The sequence below is a fragment of the Castor canadensis genome, chromosome 11 (genome assembly GCF_047511655.1).
Source record: "Castor canadensis chromosome 11, mCasCan1.hap1v2, whole genome shotgun sequence".
In the NCBI taxonomy this organism is placed as follows: domain Eukaryota; kingdom Metazoa; phylum Chordata; class Mammalia; order Rodentia; family Castoridae; genus Castor; species Castor canadensis.
In genome coordinates this window covers 52597136-52605620 of record NC_133396.1, presented here as the reverse complement: position 1 = coordinate 52605620, position 8485 = coordinate 52597136, and the positions used below count along the sequence as shown (strand labels likewise).

General features: G+C 43.0%; 1 pseudogene; it reads left to right on the top strand.

Moving 5' to 3' along the window:
* The first annotated feature begins 217 nt into the window (after positions 1 to 217).
* LOC109692316 (large ribosomal subunit protein uL24-like) lies at positions 218 to 887 on the top strand (annotated as a pseudogene).
* The last annotated feature ends 7598 nt before the right edge of the window (positions 888 to 8485 follow it).

Genomic DNA, 8485 nt, shown 5'->3' with positions numbered 1-8485 from the left:
CCTTATCTCAACCAGCAAAACCCCTTGTTCCTTCCTATTATTGCTTATACTCTCTCTACAACAAAATTAGAGATAAGGGCAAAATAGTTTCTGCTGGGTATTGAGTGGGGGGAGCGGGAGGGGGTGGAGTGGGTGGTAAGGGAGGGGGTGGGGGCAGGGGGGAGAAATGAACCAAGCCTTGTATGCACATATGAATAATAAAAGAAAAATGAAAAAAAAAAAAACAATAGCCAGAGGTGGAAGCAGTGCCCATCAGTGAATGAATGGATAAACAAGATATGGTATATACATGTAAGGGCATATTACCCAGCCGTACAAAGGAAGAACATTGTGACACATGCTCCAACATGAGTGTGCTTTAATGACATTATGCTGATTGAAATAAGTGAGTCACGAGCAACATGTAGACCTCTTCCCTTTTATAGCCATGGCTGAAGCAGCAGTGGCCAAAATGAAGTCCAATCCCTTTGTGGCTTCTGACAAAAACAAGAACCATAAAAGGCATTCCAATGCATCTACCCATATTTGCAGGAAGACTGTGCCTTCCCTTCTTTTCAAAGAGCTGAGACAGAAGTACAATGTTCTATCCACACTCATCTGAAAGGATGGAGAAGTTCAGTTGTGCAAGGACACTACCAAGGTCAGCAGACTGGCAAAGGAGTCCAGGTTTACAGGAAGAGATAAGTCATCTACACTGAACTGGTATAGCAGGAAGGAGCTAATGGGACAGCTCTCCCATGGGGCATTCACCTCAGCAAGGAGGCTATCACCAGGCAAAACTGGACAACGACTGCAAAAAGATCCTCGAACAGAGATCTGAATCTCACCAAGTAACAAAGGAAAAGGAAAACTACAAAGAAGAAACACTTGAGAAGATGCGGAAATAAAGTAATGTTAAATACAATTCTCATTAAAAATTGCTTAGATGAAAAGAAAAAACCAAGAAATAAGCCAGTTGCAAAAGGACAAATATTGTATGATTCCATTTACACACAGTACATAGAGGAGTCAAACACATAGAAACAGGAAGTAGATGGGGATTACAAGGGGCTGAGGAAAGAGAATAATGGGGAGCCACTGCTTGATGAGTGGAGTTTCAGTGGCGCTATAGTTTGGATCCAAAGTGTCCCACAAAGTATTGTGTTAAAGGCTTGATCCCCAGACTGTGGTGCCATTGAGAGGTGGTGGAGCCTTTAAGAGGTGGGGCCCAGCCACAGTGGCTCACAACTGTAATCCCAACTACTCAGGAGGAAGAAATCTGGAGGATCAAAGTTTGAGGTCAGCCTAGACAAAAAGTTAGTGAGAAACCCCATCTCAACAAAATAAGCTGGGCCTGGTGGTATAAGCCTGTCATCCCAGCTCATGGGAGGCAGCAGTTCGGAGCATCACAGCCTGAGGCCAGCCCAGGCAAAAATGAGACCCTGATCTGAAAAATACCTAAAGCAAAAAGGGCTGGAGGGTCTGGCTCAAGCAGTAGACTGCATGCCTTGCAAATGCAAGGCCCTGAGTTCAAACCTTAGTACCACCCAAAAGAAAGAACAAAGGAAGGAAAAACAAGAGGTAGGGCTGAGTGGGAGAAAGATAGGTCATTGGAGGCTGCCCTTGAAGGGGATGTTGGGAACCCAACCCTTTCTCTTTTTTCTCCTTGCTTCCTGGCCACCAGGAGGTAATCAGCTTTGCTCCACTACACACTCCCCACCACAATGTTCTGCGTCACCACAGGCCCAAAGTAATGAAGCCAATGGACCATGGACTAAAACTCTAAACCCATAAGTCAAAATAAATCATTCCCCCTTATAAATTGATATTCTCAGGTTTATTGTCACAACGATGGAAAGTCAACTAACACAGCTGAAAGGATGAAGGAATTCTGGAGGTGGATGGTGGTTTGGGTTGCACAACGTGAACATGCTTAATGCCACTAAACTATACAATGATCAATTTTATGATATGCATAGATTACCATAATAAGAAAAAGTTCCCCCCAAAAAAAGCAAACTAATAAAAAATGCTAGCCTGGTAGAGGAAGCACACAATAAATGTCAGTGGGATTGACTGCCATGGCTCACAAGCATTGGGTGCCTCTCTCTGCAGGTTTATACCCCTCCACCCTCCTCACTCAGGCGATCTAGGCAGCTATAATGGCTGCACAGGCTCCTCTTCCTTTTCCCAGCCCCTCTGGTGGCAGAGCTTGCACCAGCTGATGTCCCTGTGGGGCTACCAGAAGACAAGACCCCTGCTGACCACACAGCTGATATTTTCCAATGTCAATTACTGAAAGCTGCAGAAGTCTGAGCACATCGTGACTCTATCCTGTCCTCTGCATTAAGAGACCACCAAACTCTAATGTGGCTTCCAACACCATAGGACCCTGATCCTAGCATGACCCTGGCCTCCATTTAAAATCCTTCCTGAGAACATTCTAAGCTGCCTAGAGAATTTGCTATTTATTACAGCCACAACCTAGTGAGAGGCAGATAGACCCCTGAATGTCCCCCACTCTTAGAGCAGTTACTTGAGTAAGATTGTAATTATTAAACTTTTCTCTGCCCTCTGAGATGTAAAAGTACCACCCCAAACTGTTTAACAGAGGACCTGAGAATCACATCTTTCTAATGCAAGCAGTCGGAGAGATCACCCTCCTCTCTCTGACAGTCTTTACAGGAGGTTGAGGAACTTAAGTGTGGATGCCCTGCTCCAAGCTGTACCATTGTCCTCTCATAGAAATACGAGAAGTCTGTTTCTCTTCTAGGTAAGTACCAATCAATAAATCCAGGTGGCCTAGTCATAGGGCCCAAGCCCCTTAACACCTTCCCTCATACATGTCACCTTTTCAATTTTTCCAGGCTTTTGTTTCAAGGAGGTTGAGGTCAGTTCCAGCCAGAGCCTCTTCTCTCTACTGCAGTAGTATTCCTCAATCAAGTCTGTCATGACCACTTTGACTAGTGTCTGCTTTTGTTTATCTTGGACAGTGTCATAGCAAAACCTAACCTGTTCTGATGATTAGCTGTTACTCTTTTCTAATTATTATTATTATCTGTCACAAGAATGATTTCTGGGGACGCTTGAGATCTTCCAACTTTCTTCCTCCCCCAACTATCCTGTCTCAGCTAATCTCTCTCTTGTCACACCAATTCCAGAAACATAGTTCTCAGTAAGCAGAAGCAGTGGGTAATTCAGTAATTATCCTTAGAATGTTCAGAGTTCTCAGCATAACCTTTTTTGTTTAAGAGCTAAATAAAATCACAGAAAGCACATTTCCATAGTAAATCTTTATAGTCCACCTTGTCTGTGACATGTCACAATATACTAGCAAGACCTTGTAACTACAGTTGTTCCCCCGCCATCTAAGGGAAATACACAGTGAGAGATTAACAATCATAACTAATAATAAAATAGATCAATTATAATAATATGCTATAATAAAATTTCCAGTATCATTACTCTTGCACTTTGGAGACATTATCAAATACAATATGGGTTACATTAACACAAGTACTATGATGTCAGGGCAGTCAATCTGATACTCCAGATGGCTACTGGCATATACAGTGTGGACATACAGCAAGGACACTCCAGACAAAGAGACAGTTCATTTCCTGGTTGGTGCGGAGCAGGCTGGCACTAAATTTCATCATAACATTCAGAATGATGCACAATTTAAAATTTATGAATTGTTTGTGGAATTTTCCATTTAATATTTTTGGACCACTATTGACTGAAAGGAGGGTGTTATGACTACCGTCTGTGAATTCTAAATTGTGACATTTCCAAAGTCCAGCTTCCAATGGCATTTGAGCTGATTACCTAAAGAAAGTTGATGTAGCTCTTTGCAATGCAAAAATGTACACAGATTTCTGTCCAAAAACCGAGTAGGTAGCTCTAGCACCTGGGAGCGTGCTGCCCTGGATTATGATTTAATACAAAATAGTGACGGTGCATTTACTAAACCACTCTCCCTTCTTTTATCCACCCCCCCCAAAAAAAATAAATAAAACAGCCTTTCTCTCCTGGGCAGCTCTGCCTGGTGGGGACTTTTCATAATCCCCTTAACCATCCACCAGATGGCAGGACAGTGACGTCTGACAAATCCTCTATGCCCTTCCAGAGCCTCAATCAATAATCCACATCTTTAGTGAAGAGTCTGCCAACTGAAATGCCATGACGTTCTGCTTCAACGTGAGCTCAGACTCTTAGAAAGTAGATAGGCTCCAATTCAGGTAGTTTCCTCCAAGGCGGATGGGTTGGTTCCTTAGGTACAATTAGGGCCACACCAATGTGAAGGAGGATGGAGCAAAGTGGAGAGGGATCTTGGGCAGGAAAAGAACTGGTGCTAAGCATGTGTCCTGGGGCCGAACTTGCCTGAGGTCTCACAGGCTACTGTGATAGAGGTGGCAACCCTTCCTCCCTGCCCTCTCTTACCCCACTTTGCCACTCCTGCCTCCTAAAGACCACTGGGAAGTGAGACCAGTCCCAAGAAGGAGGCCTGCACCAGGCTGCAAAGGCTCTCCACCCTTTGCCAGGTCTCTGGGGGTATCTAAGGATAGACACAACAGAAAGCAAGTCCAGAGACAAGGCGCAGGTTGGGAGGTGTGAGGAGATGAAGGTGTGCTTTACGCACAGCCTGGTGAGTTCTAACAATTTCCCACTTCTTTCTGACATGTTATGATTTTTCAAAGCACTCCCTTGACTGTCAACCCTGTCACTGAGGCCAAGCACAATGAGGTGACTGTGCCAGAAGCTCCCTGATTTCATCCTCTACTAGGATCTGCACCAGGGGTGAAGCCCTTCTGCTCCTCTGAGATTCAAGCACCAGCTGCACAGCACTTCCTCTCAAGGGTTGGAACCCCAGCCCTCCAGGACCTCCCCTTTGAATCCTGGGTTCAGCAATTTGACTCCTTCCTTTTGTTCTCACAGCCCTGAAGGTGGGAGCTTCTTCCTGAAGTTAGTTAACAATCTCTGGCTACTCAGCTTCTTAGGTTTTCCTCTTTTGGTCTTCCAACACCTGTGTAAACAATTCCTCGTATTAAATATCCTGTTTGAAAAAAAAAATAAAGAGGAAGCTCTCCAGCTAGTTTATATAAGAGTAAGACTGGCAGACCCAAAGCTCTTGCCTCCCAAACCAATCTTTTCCCAGAACACTGGGCTTTAGGGAAGAGACCTGTAGGGTTTGCCTGGCCTCCCCAGCAGCCTGCACAGTGGCGAGGGTCACTGTGAGCTTCAGGGTTTTGAGCCAGAGCTGGCAGTCCAATAGGTCTTGTCTGACTGCTGCTGATCCATCGCTTACGACAATGTGACCTTGGGCATGTGATTTAACCTGTCTGGACCTTGGTGCTTCACCTATAAAATGCAAATTTTGGTTGTACTTGCATTTCAAGATTGCTGTAAGAATAAAATGAGAGCATGTGTTAAGGCCTTCCCATGATACTTGATATATACTACTTTGTAAATGACAAACTCTAAAGCCAGACAGAACATTTAATATATAGCCACACAGACAATAATTCATTTAAAAATAGTCAATGGACTTAACAGATATTTCTCCAAAAAGGATAAACAAGTGGCCAAAACATACATGAATGGATGTCCAACATCACTCATTGTTAGAGAAATGTAAGTCAAAACTACAATGAAATACCATTTCATACTCATTAGGATAGCTACTATCAAAAATAAAAAGAAAGAGTGGGTATGGTTGTAGCTTAGAGGTAGAGACCTTGCCTTGAGAGCAGGAGGCTCTGGATTCAATCCCTAGCACTACAAAAAAAAAAAAAAAGGAATGAAAGAAAAAGGAAGAAAGGAAGAGAAGGATGGAGGGAGGGGAAAAAGGCAAAAGGAAAGAAAAGTTGATCTGGGCAGTTAGGAAGAAACCTATTGATATCACAATAGACTGTTGTGCAAGAAACTATCAGCTATAAACACATGAGCTCAATGAAGAATCTGAGGATTTCCTCAGATTCTTGTCCAATGTCTGTTGTTTGCCACTTGTGTGACTCTAATCCAGGGCTCTCAAACTTGGGCATGCATTTGGATCACCTGGAGTTCAGGTCCCCACCCCAGAGTCTGATTCAGTAGATCTGTGTACAGCCCAGAATTTGAACATCTAGCACATCCCCAGGTGATACTGATGCTGCTGGTCCTTGGGTCACACTTTGAGAAGGATGTTCTAAGCAAATCTGTGATTCTCTCTGAGCCTTTTTCCTCTTCTGTAAAAGTGCTCTCTGTCCTGGCTGATGTAATCATCAAATAAGATAAAGTACAGGAAAGCCCTTTATAAAGAGCAAAAAAGACAAACAGAATCACCACCGTAACAATGTTTACTAAGCACCCTTCCCATATGTTTCTTCCACATTTGTAAGAACTACCCACATCTAACACTAGCAGCAGTCTGCTTAAGAGCAATAGCTATTTCATTTCATTTATCCTAAATTTGTCTAACTCTCTGAACATGTAAGCAATTGATAACCACAGCAATGGAAGGATGGAGAGCCACCTTGTGCATCTGGGAGAAACCTTCACCTTCATCTCAATTGTTCCCCCACTGACAGAGGCTTGATGCTGCTTTAAGAACCGTCGTTATTTTTGTCAACCATCATCCCCTCCCACTCCTCCCAAAAAAAGCTCTTCTGTGAGTCATCTGGGAGACCCAGAGGCATCTGACAGTTGCTCAGCTGATATCTGGCCATTGAAAGGAAGGAGGAGTATTAATGTTCTCTTGGGCTCACTGTAAAAAAGAAAATCCATGAATTCACAGACTCCTAAAAATTCAGAATCTAGAATATGTGTAAATGATAAACACTTGGTGTGTGTACATTTATTTGTATTCACTCACAGATTCAATAAATATTTGTGCAGGATCTGCCATGTGTCAGGTGTTGTTCTAGACTCTGAGGATACAGCAGTATACAAAACAACAGAGCCCCCCCTTTCATGAAGTGTGTGTATATAATAGTCACCCATGGAATAGGGACGTTCTCTCTCAGGTGAGGTTTCACTTTCTGCAGTTTCTGTTATCTGCAGTCAACTACAACCCAAAAATATTTCAGAGGGCTGGCAGAGTGGCTCAAGTGGTAGAGCGCCTGCTTAGCAAGTGTAAGGCCCTAAGTTCAAAAGCCCAGTGCCACCAAAAAAATAAATAAATAAAATAAAATAAACCTTCAAGGGAAGATTCCCAAAAGTTTTAAATTGCATGTCATTCTAAGTTGCATGATAGAATCTCATGCTAGCATCATGTGATTGATTGTCCTGAGTCTGCATGCAGAATGTGCTTCCCACCTGCTAATCACTCAGTAGCTCTCTGTGTTACCAGATTGAAAAACATATTCTTTATAAGGCTCAGTACTTCTTCGATGTGTTCCTCGTGGATAAGGGAGGAGCTACTGTATAATGGAAAGTGTGCTTGTGTTGTGAGGCATATAGTCTGGCAGGGAAGACAGTCATAATCAAATAGATGAAGTGTAATGGAAATTGTGATGGAGATAAATACAGCGTGAAGTACAGTGGGGCATGAGGGAGGAAGAGGATTCCACACAGGCATGCTAACAACTGGATATTTAATGGCAGGTGATATTTTCCAAGTAAAGGGAGGTCACTATGGGTTGAGTTAACCAAAAAAATTCATATATTGAGGTGTCTTAACATGTGGAAGGACCCTTTCTCCTTTCTCTGAATGAGAAAGACTGTCTTATGCTTGTCCCACAATTTATTTTGGACACATAATTTGTGGTCCGGTTTCACAGGTCCACAGCTTGAGAGAAATTTTACCTCAGGAAGAATCACAGTTGGAGTCTCATTCAATACCTGGTTTAGATGAGATTTGGACTTGAAGTTGATGCTGGACAGTGAGGATTTGGGGGAAGGGCAGCTATTGGAATAGAGTGAACATATTCTGCATAAGAGAATGACACATATTTTGAGTCACAGAGAGGAATGTTATGAGCTAAGTAGTGATTGAAGTCCAACCCCGAGGACCTCAGAATACGACTGCATTTGGAGATAGGGTCTTTAAAGAAGTAACTATGTAAGTTCATTAGGGTGGGCTCTGATCTGGTATGAATGGTTTCCTTATAAAAATAAAAAACCCACACTGATGAAAAACTTAAAAAAGAAAAATAAAAGCAAAAGCACATTAAGACTTGAATACACACACACACACACACACACACACACACACGACATGAACACATGTAAAGACACAAGGAGAAGTCAAGAAGAGAGGCCTCAGAGGAAATCAATCCTACTAACCCCTGGATCTTGATTCCGAGCCTCCAGCATTGTGGGAAAATTAACTTCTGTTACTTAAGCTACCCAATCTGTAACACTTTCTTATGATAGTCCTAGTAACCCAATGCAGAGGCATTGTGTAAGGAGGAAGAGGCATGATGTAGCAAGGCACATTGAGCACTTGCAGGTGATTCTGAGTGAGTACTGGGTACAAGGGATGGAGAGGAGGCTGGAGAGATGAGCAGGGGCTTAGTCAAGAAGG